We start from the raw sequence: 15,866 nt of genomic DNA on the forward strand, positions 1-15,866 counted from the left end.
ATTCATGCACAACGTGAGTCAAGACACTTCCACACATTCTTGATTCTTACAGCATCTTCCCAACTGCACCTAGGTGGGGAACAGGTCACATGCCACAGATGGTTCTGCCCATTCTATACCCCACAGCATCAACTGCCTTATGGTAGGGCTGGTCCTGATTTCTTAAAACTCTTTATTGCGTATTAACTACCTTGAGTCCCTCTTTTGAGAGGACAGTGGGGAAGAAATAAAGTAAACAAAGACATAAATAATGAACTCGATAGCACCCGGAATCCTGTTCAGCCTCCCCTTTGAAATATGAGATTTCACTCATATCAATGTTCTGTTTGCAAATATAATCACAGATCTTGAAAAAAATTAAGTTTCTAGATTGCAATTCACAGAAGAATTTACTTACTTACTTACTTACTTACTTACTTACTTACTTACTTACTTACTTACTTACTTACTTACTTACTTACTTACTTACTTACTTACTTACTTACTTACTTACTTACTTACTTACTTACTTACTTACTTACTTACTTACTTACTTACTGCCCCCCTAGTGTTAAAGCACTATTCTCGGTGGCTTAACAGCAGGTTAAAACAATATCAGAATAACTGAACACTTAAAACGCTTACATAGAAAAACCCAATGGCACCAAAACAATTTACAAATGCAGCAAGACAGGAGATGAGCAAAATATCAACCTGGGTTGGTATGAAAGGCCTCCCTATAAAGAAAAGCTTACAGGTTTCTTCTCAATATGAAAAGGGAGGGAGTCAGGTGTATCTCCTCCAGAAGCCGATTCCATTGGGTTGGGGCCACCATGGAGAAAGCGCTGCCTCTGATGGAAGACTTTTGGACCTCTCTCAGGGTGGCCACCCAGAGGAGCCTGGTCTGGGAGAATCTGGTGGGTCAGGCAGATGACATAGGGGTCAGATGCTCTGACATGGTCCCAAACCATGGAGTGCTTTATATGTCAGAGTCAAAACTTTGAACCTAATCTAGGGTACAATGGGTAACCACTGCAGGTGAGCCAGGACTGGAGTGATGTGCTCAAATTTGCTCGCACCACTCACCAATCTGGCCACCATGTTCTGGACCTGCTGTAATCTCCAGGTCAGGTTCAGAAGGAGCCCCACTACAGAGCATTGAAATAGTCAATCTAAGAGATAGCTAACATTTGCACCAATGTCCTGAGAAAACCCACATCAAGGTACAGGTGGAGTTGGGCAATGTGCCTCACCCAACCTGTCTGAGGGCCCCCCCAGGAACAAAATCTGTCTTGCCTCTGTTCAGAACGTTCATACTGGCCGAGGGAGTCTGGGAGTTGTAGTCCAAAGAATTATCTTTCCCAGACTTTGCACACAGCCTAGAAATGCACTCATTCCTTTTGAAAAATGAGGGTGGAGATTTCAGGAATTCTAAATCTCATGCCCAGTACTAGATGCTGCGCTTGCAACTGTGCTGTGACAGGGAGCCCTGTTTATGGGACAGGCAGTGCCCTTCTTTTCTGGCCTGGCTTTCTGTCGTCTGCAGGTGTTGGGCCTGCCAAGAATCCTTGTGCAACCTTGTGTGTTATTTGTACTGTATTAGCCAGAGATTGTGGGTTTGCTTTTCACATCTCACAGGCAGTAAATTGCTGGTTAAACATTTATTAAATCTTCTCCTGAGGCATGGCTTGTGAGTGACCCACACATTTTGCTCTGTTTGTTTATAAGATAAGTGAAGGAATGTGTTTGGAGGCTCTCACCTCTTAAAGAGCAGGCAAGGAGCCCATGAATATGATCTAAACTCTGATGGGACTGGGAAGGAACCCCATACCTTTCATTAGTTCATCTTCCATTACTAGTCTGTCTGCCTGCCTGCCTGCCTGCCTGCCTGCCTGCCTACCTACCTACCTATCTTATATGCCACTACACTACCCAAAGGCCTCTGGGCGGCTTACAACAATTAAAATACAATTAAAAAGATAAAACAATTAAAATACAATTAAAACATATACTCTAAAAATTGCCATCAGGATCACTTAAGCATTTCAGGTCCAAGTGTCTTTTAGAGTTTTAGACTACAACTGCCATCATCCTACCCAGCCAGGCTGGGAGTGAAGAATGTTTTAATCCAAAGCTTCTAGAGAGGATACTAGGTTGTGGAAATCTGTCTTGAAGCACAATGAAGGTGATGGCAATCTTGAAAAATATACCCTGGGTCACAGAGAGTCCTTTGATGGGCTTGAAACCTTACCAGCTTGGCACCTGCTGCCACTAATTAATAAAAAATAATTTAAAAAAGAAGAAATAAATGTTTTTCTCTTATAGGCAAGTTCATGAAAGAAAGGTGTTCCATTATTTTTGTCTCTTATTTATGGATCTTTGTGTTATCATCATTCTTTTCTTTTTCTTTGTTACTCAGCTTAACTTGCCACACAGAAAGCAATTGTACCCTTCCTTCTGAAGTCCTGCATGGAAAGATAAGACAAAAGTGGATGGACTGATTAAAGAATAGATTGGCTGGAATCCTACTGATATTTGTGTCGTGTTGCAGCTAATTGACAAAGTATTGGGGCATGTGTCAGCCACATTTAGTCTTGGTTACATGACCGATTTGCACAGTCAAGATGTGCCCAGAATCTCATCAATTAGGCACAATTAGCCATTGCAACTTAAATGTTACGCAAACATTAATAGGATTCAGTCCCTTACATATGTATTAGTGCCTTTGCACCCAACCTTTCCTCCACCGACCTCAAGGTGGCATACAGGGCTTTTCTCTCCCCCTCTATTTTCGCAAGAACCCTGTGAGGTAGGTTATACTGAGCGACCATGACTAACCCAGGGAAGTTTTCATTCAGCTTCAAATTGGTGTTGGTACTCCAGTTACCAATTGCTTCCCCCCCCCCCCCAGTCTTTACTATAGGTTTAAGGGTGTACCATGGTTCACCTTTTTAAAAACATGTTTACATTACACTGGAATTATTTGGGAAACAGTGGTGACACATGATTTCTGTTCATTTTCAGCCACATTTTATTTGTTTTTTTACAACAGGACACATTTCTATTATAATAATCTCAAGGGAGGGTCGTTGCAAACCTCTAAATGTGATCAAAGAAAAAAAAAAGGTTCCTTCCCACAGAAGATTATTTTATTGCCGCCCAGGATCCTGTCCTCATGGGAAACAGCAGAGAAGGGCAGTATAAGAACCCAGAGTAAAAGCAACTTTCTGCCTTGTGAACTTCCAGCAGTTTGAAACAATATTTTAAAACATGGTAGCATCAAGCGTGTAGCTCGCCATGCAATCCTATGCAAGTTTACTTTGCCATAAATTCCACTGAAATTCACTGGTTTTTATCTAGGTAAGTCTTCAGGCTAGAATCATAGGCCAGTTTAATTATGCCTTTCAAGACCTGTTGCTCTAAAATACCAAGGCTGTTTGTTATAAATGGTGGGGTGGGGAGGAATCTTATCAGCTTCATGCTGGCAGGAGTTTATGGAGTTTCCCAACAGTTGTCATAAGGCAAAATTTCAAGGCACCATGGAATATATGGTGAGTTATGAGTGACTGACATACCATGTAACAAAGATTCCTAAGTTTTGGAGTATTTCTTAAGTGTCTCAGATGTTTCAAAGGAAGATCTTGTTCAATCCACTTTCTAAGATTAGAATGCATTGGTGATGACCCCTACATACCACAATCCTATATCCTAAATGTACTGAGATCAAGACATTGTGAGTTGAATGGAATATATTTCTGAATGGACTAGCTCAAAATTGTGGGCTGCCTCTTCCACACATGCTCTAGAACAGTGGTCCCCAACCTTGGGCCTCCAGATGTTCTTGGACTTCAACTCCCAGAAATCCTGGCCAGCAGAGGTGATGATGAAGGCTTCTGTGAATTGTAGTCTAAGAACATCTGGAGGCCCAAGGTTGGTGACCACTGCTCTAGAACAGCCATCCTCAACCGGTGCTTTTAGTTCTCATTGGTCCTGGAATCACAGAGATTCTATACCTCAGTGGAAACAAAAATCAATAATTTAAGATACGCAAATAATACCATCTTACGGGCAGAAAGTATCAATGACTTTAAGTCACTTTTTTCTAAAGCAGTGGCCATGCTTGCTGTCATTAGGGAAACAAATCCTTTGCTTTGGCTGTGGTAGCTGTCTGCACAGTCAATGTCCTCCAGTCCAACTCTGGAACTTTGCCTGCCCTCTGTCTTATTCAGGCAGTCCTGTGTACTTTAACCCTGACGTTATGGAGCAGTGGGCAAATATCTTGCAGGCTGTGATGTCTTCAACAGAGACCATCTCCACTTTAGTAGAGATGCCTAATATTTCCTTGTGTGAAATACTAGCTGGATAGCTCAGTGGTTTAGGTCTCTGGCTGCAAAGGTTGGGACTTCGATTCCCCACTGTGACTCGTTGACAGGGCTGGACTTGATGATCTTGTAGGGTCCCTTCCAGCTCTGCAGTTCTAATGTTACTATTATTATAGTTCTTCTCTTTATACATAATGCACCCGGAAGTGTTAGTAGTACTAGTAAATGCTGGTATTTTAGTATTATGGTATGTACAGTAGTAATGGTATGATGGTAAATTTATTTTGGCAATTTAGTAATGGATGCCGTCTCCTCTCTTCCCTTTAAAGTTCCGAGCCAAGATGCATCACCGATTGTGCACATCAGCATCCTGTGCTGAAATCTAGTTGTCATGGGCTGCCAATGGTTATGTGTTAGGAGTTTCAGACAATTTTAATTACTTTAATTACTTTGATCTTTAGTAATATTAAAACCCCAATGTTCTTTTATAGTTCCTTCCTTCCTTCCTGGGTAATCAAGCAGTTTTTCCTCCCCTTTCCACACTAAAGCAGACTGGGTTGAAAAAGTGATGGTTGCTTCAATAATCAACTCTTCTTGCCAAAAAGGGACTACCTGCATCATATAGAAAAAAATTACATGCCTATATTAGCAGTTATATGGCAAACCTGGAAATTAGAAATAGAGTCAGTGCAGTATAGTGGTTAGAGTACTGGGTTAGGATTTGGGAGATCTGTGTTCAGATCTCCACTTGGAAATGAAACTCAGGTTACTGTAAATAAAAACTGCTCTGAATTCAGCAACAGTTAACAATCCATTGGATTACTCTGTTGGGAATTTAATTATGGCAATAAAATTGGGACCCTTAAATGCCTATTACAGTTTGCTTTCCTTGTGCTCCCAATTTACGGAGGAATAAAGCTTCTCTGAAGGACACCACATATGTAATAACTAGGGTACAGTATAAAAATCTTGCTGATTCAGTCAGGTTTTCTGTATTCGCAGGGTGCCTTTGGATCAGTCATTGCAATGATCAGGGAAATCTATACACCTGGCAATTGAGATCTCAATTGTTGGGTAGAAAATGGCAGACTTTGTGGTTTTTCAGTCAATGAGTGTGGATGCTTGTGCTTTTGCTGATAGCCTTCCGTTTAGGCAGTGATGTGTCTGCTTCAGGGAGCAGATTCTGGGTGTCATCAAAGGACATCAAATCCTTACTTACATTGCAATTTTTGCATGTTTACTATGAGGGATGGAGAGAGATACTGCTGATATTTGGCCTTGAGTGTAAAAATGTCTTGGGGTATTCTGTACCTTAATTTGTGTGTGTTGTGGCATTGCCTTAGGCAGCAAATGCTATGAGTCACCTCTGCCTGAGGAAGGACGCCTTGTGAAGCTTGTAAAGCTACTGGTTTTTCTGAATGCACCCAGGAATCATATCACGTGGCAACTGGTATGTGCAGAGTAAACAAAGTTGATTTATCTCTCTTTGGCTGCTAAAGTGCTACTGAAAACTGGATGTTGTTGACCTCCCTGAGGGTTGGCCAGTTGGTTTTATAAGACTGCATGTTTGGTCTCTGGGACAATTATGCAATATAGAAAACTGAGTCCCATCCACCCCTCTGTAAGAGGAAATATCAGCAAGATAGTACTCTACGTCATTCTACATTTGTACCCAAATGCGATGCAAACCATCTTGTCATCTTCCTATCAGCCCCGCTGCCATTTAAAGCAGTATTTAAATTACTGGCACCAGCAGTAATTTTTGTGCAGTGGGACATTCATCCCCACAAGCTACCCTCAGCTAGCCCACTCCTACTTGCCTCCTTACCATAGGCAGAGAGGTCAAGAACTCCCTTCTGTTCCTCTGCTGCTAAATTCCCAGCCTCAACACATTTCATAGGAGTAAGGAGAAAATGGACAAAAGAAGATGGACCATTAAGACAACTCCCCAGCTATGAAACCAAGCAGAGAGGGAAGCAGCATCAGGAAAGAACATTTCTAATCTGGAGGACAGGTTGTATTTATCTACTCAGCTGAGTCGTCAGCTGAATCAAGGTGGTAGGAGTGAAACTCTATCTGAGCTAATATCTGCCTGCCTTTTTGTTTGTCTGCATATGCATGAATGCTTGCGGGCATATCTGCCTGTGTGTTTGGTTGTGCATCTTTGTATATGCTTCTGTCCTGGCTCTTCTTATCACGCTGGTCCACCCATGATCGGCTGATGTGCCATTCACACGCACCCTCCAGCCACAAAGGGCACCACCTACCATTGCCCTCTCCAACTTTACCTCCCCACAGTTCGTTCTTTCAGGCAGTTCCTCCTTTTCATTGTTCTGTTATTAGAAGTGATTTGGGAATGGTCAGATATGAATACAGGGGGGTCTCGACTTACGAACGGCTCGACATACGAACATTTCGACTTACGAACTGCTCTCATAGGAATATATGGACTCGACTTACGAACTTAGATTCGAGTTACGAACTCTTTTTTCCCCCTTTTTTAAAAGCTAAGTCATCTTAGGTTAGAAGGAAAAAAGAAAAAATATCCCCCTCTAGTGGCAGAAGGCAGAATAGCAGCTTCCCATTAGTTTCTATGGACGAAAAGAGCAGATACGGATTAAATGGTTTTCAATGCATTCCTATGGGAAATGCAGATTCGACTTAAGAACTTTTCGACCTGAGAACTGCCTTCCAATACGGATTAAGTTCGTAAGTCGAGACCCCACTGTAGAGAGGAGGGGGGAGATAAGGTGAAGGAGATGTGAAGGTTTAGCTCTCGCCTCCAGTGTGACTTCCCACCACCACCACACTTTTAAGATAAACAGACCACACACACCCAGCCTTGTTTGTGACCAGGGCAAACACGTATCAAGAAACAATGACATATACGGCCATAAATGGCACTTTGTTTCAGTAGACTATTCATTATTTCAGTATTATTTTCACATTTCTCCTAATTTTAAAAATATCTCATTGTGAAAGGGAGGGTGGATTCCAGAAACACATCTCATGTCTATTGAGGGAGCACAACAAAAGAGTTCCTGCTTTCTCCCTGATCCCAGCTTCAGCATAGCTAAGCTAAAATATGAGACATCAGGGCTGCACGAGGATTGAAGTATTTCCCCCTCAGCTGCAGGTGGCTCTAGGTTGGTTACTGTTTTCCAGTGGTGAGAGAAATGTGATCTGTACACACTCCCCCCTAGACCTTCTATTGTTTACTATTTCTTCACAGGGTTCAGTGGTCATTTCTGGTGTGAGCTGGAGCAGAGCAGAGTGCCGAGAACATGTAATGAATCTGCAAAATGATGTCTCCTTTCCAGCAGTGGTAATCGTCAGCTCCAGAACAAGAGAAGTAAAACTGAAGAAGAATCGGTGAAGATGAGGAAATGTGGCATCACTTTGATATGAAATAGGTTGACACCAGAGGCAGAAAAATCCTCCATTCACAACTGATCAGAGTAAGCACCTGGCAAATGTCTGTGGGGAACGCTGCATTATTAAATTAATAGTTATGGTGACCTTCTAGGTCTTCTTTATTTCAAACATCATCTCTCTTTTTCTGACACCTGCTCTCTCTAGGCAAATGCACATGCTTGATTAATTGTGCTAATAGGAGTCATTCTTAAACAGTCCTTTTTAATGCTTAATTCCTGGAAGACTTCTTTTTCTCAGTATGTGACACACACATTAGTAATAGGTGCTAAAACTCCAGGTTTAGGTTGCTGCTGTCAGGACCAATCAATCTGCAGTCTCTCAACTCCTCATTACTTGGGCCACACAAAAGACTGACATATTTTCTCAGCGAGAGCTCGGTGTTTCACTTCCTGCAGCCAAAGGATGGGAAAAATAAAAGTTCATGATTGAAGTCCTTATACTTTGCCCTTACCTTTTTTAAGGTGGAGAGAAAGGTGTGTGTGTGAGAGAAAATATTCTCTGAGGTGGGACAAAGAATCACAAGGAATCCAATGCTTCTGTTCCTCTATTGTTGCACACGTTGTTCTTTGGTAGAACAATGTATTCCAGGCAGGGATCTTTCTCTGTCCTACCTAAAGATACTACGGATTGGACTTGAGACTTTCTACAGGCATATCCTGTGGTCTTCTCTTGAACAAAAGTATTTCTCCCACAAGATTGGAGGATTTTTTATCTACCTGACCAGGGCATCCCATTAGATATAACTTCCCCTTTGTATTACTAAAAGTAAATTATGTGTTGGCCAAGGAGAAAAATTAGCCATGGTTTGTTAGGACCAAGAGGAATAACATAGTTGCATTCTAATATGCCACTGCCGGGTATCATGTTTTTACATAAATTGCACCTTGCAATATCTTTCTGAAGTTGCATGGACTTATTCTGTGATGTTCAACACATGGAACCAAAAAACTTTTGAACAATTGATTTATTTTTTATTGTATTTTCACTGTTAGGAAAAAGGAAAGATTCTTGGGGTCCCCCCCCTTCATTTATGTGTTACGATAACACATAAATGAAGGGGGGCCTTTGGCTACTCTTCAACAACACAGAGGGAGACACCATTTTAAAAATAATCTTGGGCCACCCCTGGCAAGAATTGTGCCCGGAGAGGGAGTAAAAATGGCCCACAGGTAGCAGGCTTCCTCTCATTGTTGCCAGGTCAGTAGCACCCCATTCCTTGAAATTCAGGGCCAAAATATAAGACTAGGGGTGGGTGAGGTTTGTGATGTCACAAAGGTGGGGAAGGCAAGCATTTGGAAAGAGTAAATGAGTAAAAACATTTTTCTGTGGCAGTCCCTGCAGCAAATGGATGGCCACCATTCTCACTGGGACATAGCTTCCACATAATCTTAAGTACAGCACATGGATGTGGGCTCAGAGACCTAGAGAATCACAGCCTTGACTACTTTTAGTACTCTGAGACCTGGCAACCATACTGATTTTTTCCAATTGAACTTTTTTTCTTTCCTTATTGCAAGTCAGATTTATACCTACTAAAACAAAGGTAGAATATGAAGCCTTCATCTTCTCTTTAAGGCTCTATCCTTTCCTATATTCAGTTTAATGACTTGTTTGCTTCTCACCTGCTTTGGAGTTTGAAGGAGTGGTTTCCTGGTGTAAACGTGTAGTAAAACAGGGCTCGGACTGCAGAATAGGAAGTAGATACATGATCAAATATCCCTTTCAGACACTGGTGTTGAAAGGAGTGTTTTTGAGAAATGGTTTTTTGAAGTGTAAATTTGTTAGATCAATCTTTTAAATTTTAAAAAAAGGAAGGCGAAGGGTGTTTTCTTGATGTCATTATGACATGTTTGTATGTAGCTAAGCAGCAGGAATGAAGCAGGCATATTTGATAGCCAGCCAATAGGACAAAAATGTACATTATTCAGAGGCATTCCAGAGCAGTGAGTACTTTAGTCTCTCCCCGTGTATATTTAAACAAGGCTTGTGCAACTGATGATGACCCACTAGGCTGAATCAAGGCCAGCAGCCTCCGCCTCCCACCACCACTCCTCATCTCTGGGCAGTGCCTGGCAGGCAGAGAGCAGAAGGCGCCCTGGGCCCCTCATGAGCTCTTGGAGAAGGCTAGTGAGCTGCACTTCACTTGGAGGCTCGCATGAAGCATGTGACCTCATCCTAAACACTTGGGTGGACTTCCTTTCACCTCTTACTCCCACCCTATAGCTCCATCAACACAGTTCTTTGTACAACTGGATGCTTTCTTAATTTTTTAAATACATGCCATCATTGACTCATGTGGAGGCTTTTTGGACACTTTGATTTTAGCAAGTAGAGAGAGTATACCACTAGTGTATACTTGTCACTTGAGTAATATACCATCCGAAAGTGTCCCATAGGCTATCTTGCGGCTCTCAGTGATGGGCCTGTTTCTCCAAAACACACACAGAGTCACAGCCTCAGTGTGATTCAGGGCCCCCATGGCTGCTTCAAACCAAAGCAAACCAAGACTAATCAAATACCTGCCACACCACACGACCTGCCTGTTAAAATGGCAAGACCTGAGAACTGTTTTACACGTGCCAGTTGTATAGAAAACAAGAGATGAAGACCAAAGTTGTTATCCCATTGCCTAAATGCAGAGCGGAAGGAAAAATCCCATATACATCCCTTCTGCCCTGGCAGACTCCCCACTGCACGACTGATCTCTCAATTAATGAGAGAAATGGGAATGCGATAGGGAGCTTCCTGGAGGAGGGAGCGAAACTTTAATAAATTCCCTTTTGCTCTACATCAAGGCAACATGGTGCTAGCCCACCCCTCACCCCCAAATTCTTTGCAATGCTGGACAAATTACCAAAAGTTGTAAGAACAATACATAAACTAAAGTTTCATTAAAATGTTCTATTCAGAATGTTACTAATTAAATACACAAGGTTGGGCCCAAACCTAGTCTTTTTTTTTAAAAATAGCTAACATAAACAAACTTGGTCACTTAAAACTCATTGAGTTCTATGAGTTTGTTCTCTGTATGACTAAGTCTGGATCTAATCCAGGATTCTTTTACTCATACAGAATTGTTTACTTCCAACAGTATTATCACTTGTATTGGTGGCCAAACCCCAATTATTTAAAGAAGAATGTTTGTCATCTAGCTTAGTGTCCTGATTATCTTTACTTTTCAAAAATCACAGCGCAAATTCTGCAACTGTGGTTCACAGTTAAGATTCTGAGTTGTGACTGTTTTAGGGGTGGAGTACTAAGTGATTATTATGAGAGAAAATAAGAGCAACCTTAAATCAGGATTGAAAGTGGAAGTAGATAAAGCAACTTGCCTACATTAGCCTCAGTCCTATAAACACAGTTAGTGACTTACATCTGAGACACCTTAGGGCCAGTCTGTTAATAAAATATCCCTTCAATCCTTAGTACACACTATGGTTTCTTTATTTCAAACCTCTTCATCATATGTTGAAAACCTGGTGTGGTTTTCAGTACAGATTAAAATATAAGAGCCATGGAACAATAAGACATGTTTTTGTTATATGCCCTCAAGTCGAAACCAACTTCTAGTGACCCTAATAGGGTTTTCAAGGTAAGATATTTAAGGGGTGGTTTTACCAGTTCCACTCCCACAGTGAGTTTCCATGGCCGAGTGAGGATTCGAAACCTGATCTCTAGAGCTCTAGTCTGCCACTCTGTCTACTATACCACACTGAGTAAGATATAAATACAAATATAAGTATAAAGGCTGTCCAAATAAAAGAAACAGAAACTATAAAGTGGATAGTGGTGATGGCAGTGATGGCAGCAACACATTATAACAACTACCTTTATAAAAAACTTCACAGTCAAGGATCCTTCTGGTCAGATAAAATTTAAAAAATTGCTTAAAGTGTTGGCAGTTATCAGCTATTTCCTTGTTTTAGGCATTGGCACAATTTGTAACCTTAATACTCTCAGTCTGAAGGGTAATGTAAGCTGAAGTTACTCTGTAAAGTTAGATGAAATGGCAGCCAGTAGTATAACTGCTGGCTTGAATAAAGAACTGTCAGTCAAGGATAGCCATCTAGCCATTTATTTTAAAATGAGAACCTTTACTGTCCCAAACCACTCGTGGCTGCGATACTTCTGTGCAGCCAAATGCCTGCTAAAAGGATTTACTGTGCCAAGAGACACTTGCCAATTGTTCAAAGTAAGGACCTCTCTACTCTGGCAGTGAAATCTAAGCAACACCAAACATTATATTCTCTTCTGCCTGAAAAGTTACATTGACAATACTTACTCTTAGGATCTCTTTCTTTTTTTAATGTCCTATCAAGTTGCTTCCAACCTATGGACACCCTTAATAGGATTTCGAAAGTATTCGAGATACGTACTTAACAAGTAGTTTTACCATTGCCACCTCCCAATCAGTTTCTATTGCTGAGTGAGAATTTGAACCCAGGTCTGCTGAATCCTAATCACTCACGCAAACCATTGTACAAATGTTCTCAGAATCTTTTTTTTAAAAAAGAAGGCTTGCCAGTCTTGCCCACCGCAGTTATAAGAAAAAAAAAATCAATTCTTGTAGAAGAATGCTTGCTAGCTGCAACAAACCGTACGCATTCCTCTATCATGTGGAAGAGTCTATGCTTTGAGGAAGAAAGGTCAGATTTTACATATACCTGAAATTCTGGTTTACACTTCGTGGATCTGCTGAAGTGACCCATAAAGCACTTCCTGTAATAAATTAGTCTTCAATGTTATTTTTGCCGTAATAGACCAACATAGCTGCCCCTTTAAAAATGGTTTCAAACTTTATGTTTCTTTCTGACAATGACAATGCATGGCAGTCAGAAAACACGTGGGATCAATAGTATCTTCTTACCAGGCTATGTGAAATGATTTGCATCACTTCTAGACAGTATCATTTGACACGAAAAGGAATGGTTCTTGCCATTCTAACCAAATTTGGTTGTTCAAATAAAGTTTAAAAACTGGAAATGCTCTTGGAAATGTTACAGAGGGAGCCAAAAAGTTACTTCACATGGCATAAACATATTCCAGATTAGCCCAAGGTGTGACTGCACCTGTTGTTTTTATAGCCTCAGGCAAGCTTTAGATGTTTTGACAGCTTAAGTGAAATATTAAAATTATATTCCATTCCTTCAGTTCCTTGCACTGCAAGGCCATGTGGCTGGGGACCCACACCTGTCCATATCATCATCCTGGCAGCCAATCTTGCTGTGAGCACTGATTGTTTCCCACCTCATGGCCCTCCACAAGCACTATTCCAAACTTCAAATAGGCCATTGTTACTCAGTTGCCAGAGGATCACACTTTGAGTGTGCTGTGCTTACAGGGCTATTTCCCTTCTTTGGGCTGATGCTGTTATTAATCAAAATGTGGCAATTGCCGCAAGCGTCAGTGGGAGAGACAATTGCATGTTGTCAAAAAGGAAGAAAAAGCAGAAGCAGTTTTGCATAAAAGTTCATATGCTAATTTCAAAGCAGAGATGCAAAATTAGAAATGTTTTTTCTAATGTTATGGTCCTTTGCCTTTAAATTCGGCTCTGACTAACAGGCCTTCAAATGGAGGGGACATTCAAAAGGATGTTTGTCACTTTATAGCCCTTCAGGTGGAGGATTGTACTTCTGGAAAGAGGATGTGTGTGGTCAGCATAAAGATCAGATGCGGAGAAATAGTTGTGGTAGTCTCTGATCATTCTGCCTGAGCCCCCAGCTACTTATTTCTCGTCAAGAACTGAAGATGCCTCACGACCTACATCCCATAATCTTCATATTGAGTGGAAACCACCCTCCTGCTTCCCATCCTAAACTGAGATGAAACTGCTCATTCGTTCACTTCTGTAGATGGAATTGGGGAAGGATGACATCTTGTTCTTTGCCTCATACAGCAACATTTTTTGAGTTGTCCTTGTGCCCTTTTCCTTCCTTTCTTGTGGCCTGTAATGAAATTTACCACCCTTCATCCACCAATCACTATTTTAGATACATTATATTTTAAAAAGTGTATACTGTAGTTGGATAAAAAATGTGCAGCTGGAAAAAAAAGTCTAATTGGGAAAAATGTTCAGTTGGAAACTGATAGATCTGCAGATGGAGAAATACATACTTATATCTGTCTGCCCAAACTAGATACAAACAATTTCATTTTGGCCAGAATGACTTCTGTTTCACCTGTATCAGTACTGAAAATTGGCAGGCTTTTTTGACTGTAGTACAACAGACACTAGAGCAAGCACTCACCTTGAAGATTTGTGTTTGGCTTTTTGGGGGCAGGATCCAGCAAGGCATTTCTGCAGTTGGAAAATCTGTTTTAAACAAAAACAAAACAAAAAGTCACAAAAATTGTTTCCTTGTGGATGTTAACCAACCAGTAGCAAAGAGATGTCAGCCTGAAAGGTAAGTTGGCTGGTTTCCTTACAATTTGAAACAGAATCGTAACTGGGAAGGGAGCTGGTGCTATGACAACACTCAAATGACTTCTCTGAATAAAAGAATGTATTCGGGCACCTCCTAGGTTGGTCTAATTAGAAGGACATTGGCAGCAGGGGCAATTTGGTAGGGAAGAGATGTTTTCAAACAATCAAACAGAATGTGTCTCACAATCCTGACATATGCCTGCAGGATTTCTCTATGGTCACTTGAACACACAAGAGCATGAACTTTTGTGCTGATGTGTGACTAGCTGAGGTAAAATGTAGGCACAGCAATGTTGGGGCGTGTCTGTCAACGCATCTTTCTAATCTTTTATCTTGCAACACCTACACAGCAAAAACTGCCCCTTTGTTCCTGATAGGAAATACCCCAAAATGTGCAGTCATGAAGAACTTGTGCTATAAAGATAAAGAATGCAAGGAAAAGAGAAAGTGTGTGTGCATGCACCAGGGTGCTAGGTTTGCTGTTTGTGCTTCATGGCATCCTTCTAATACTTAGTTCCATTGCTTGGTTTAGAGTAACTTCTACAAAGGAGGGGAAAAGAAGAATGATATTTTTGGGCCAGGGTCTCCCTCAATCCCACTTGATTTCTTGACACCCAGGGAGATACTATTTTTCGGCTGACTCAATAAATGGCAAAGCATTCAGTTGTGGAATTGTGACAGGCAAAGGTCCCTTCTCCACCCAGCTACTAAGGGTGACTGTCCAGTTGACGTCAGAATTTTTTTACTTCATCTCCTGGCACCAAGATGTTATATTTATAACAGCACAGGGAGTAGTGGAACTGGAATAGGCGTGCCCATCTCTTTCCTATAACCCCCCCTTTCCCCTCTTCATTTGCTTTTAAAGCTCTTCATAAGAGTATGCGAGAACAATTTTGAGGCTTGTCTCTCAGGGAGAGAGGCTAAAAACAACAGGAGAGGAGATTATTTGCGGAGCGGGCCGTGCAGGTATTTCTCTGGTCTGCCTCTGCTGCTAAAGAAGACTTCTTTCCTACTTCCCAGCCAGAAGAGAGGTGAGGCAAATGAATACCCAAGCTACCGTTATGGGACTGAGCACTAACTTTGATAAGAGGGAGTGTCGGCTCTGCGTTTCTTCAGCTTTACCTGCTGCATTGCAGCTTTCAAGTTGCTTCTTCTTTTGATTGTAATGTCAGAAAGGTGAAGGATGAGTACAAAATGAGTGTCTTGAAAGCTATCCAGGGCATTCCCCCATTAGGACCCCTTGAGAAACATATCAGAATGCCAGAAGGTACAGTGGTATAATATTGATTTGGGGAAATAAGGGTGTATTTTACACTCAAATCATACCTGACACTGAGCCAATTTCTCTTTGCCTTTTACATCCACAGCCGTGCACACTTTACAGGGTTGTAGTCCGGCTGAAATAGAATAGCCTCAGATATACTGCTTAGTGAACAACTTACCTGGGGCATGAGGGGAAAGAAGAAGTTTGGACTAGATGGTCCTTTGACTAATAAGAAACTCTTTATGTTAATATGGTTTTATGAGACTCATTGCATTTCATGTGTTTCAGTTATTTTATTTATGTTTCTATTTATAGTTAGGTATGCAGTTGGTCACACATATTGAATTATAATTATTAAGCATTTTGTTTATTCTTAAAGTCACTTTTCTTTGATAGTATACACAATGTGATTTACAAGAGAAAAATCATGTCAGAAATGGCA

The 15,866-nt window shown here is 41.2% G+C and overlaps 1 protein-coding gene across 3 annotated transcripts in view; it reads left to right on the forward strand.

The window, feature by feature from the left end:
- The first annotated feature begins 1,467 nt into the window (after nt 1–1,467).
- The window catches only part of LOC110076089 (retinoic acid-induced protein 3), a 37,266-nt gene continuing 22,867 nt past the window's right edge, over nt 1,468–15,866 (forward strand). For 2 of the 3 annotated variants that reach the window (XM_020787952.3, XM_073000200.2), the window contains exons 1-2: nt 1,468–6,356; nt 7,534–7,759. The gene's annotated coding sequence lies outside the window, so the exon portion shown is untranslated. Of the gene's footprint in view, nt 6,357–7,533; nt 7,760–7,818; nt 15,192–15,866 lie in introns of those variants that run through there. The other variant, XM_020787951.3, reaches the window with a different exon arrangement.

Source organism: Pogona vitticeps, chromosome 5 (assembly GCF_051106095.1).
Source record: "Pogona vitticeps strain Pit_001003342236 chromosome 5, PviZW2.1, whole genome shotgun sequence".
In the NCBI taxonomy this organism is placed as follows: domain Eukaryota; kingdom Metazoa; phylum Chordata; class Lepidosauria; order Squamata; family Agamidae; genus Pogona; species Pogona vitticeps.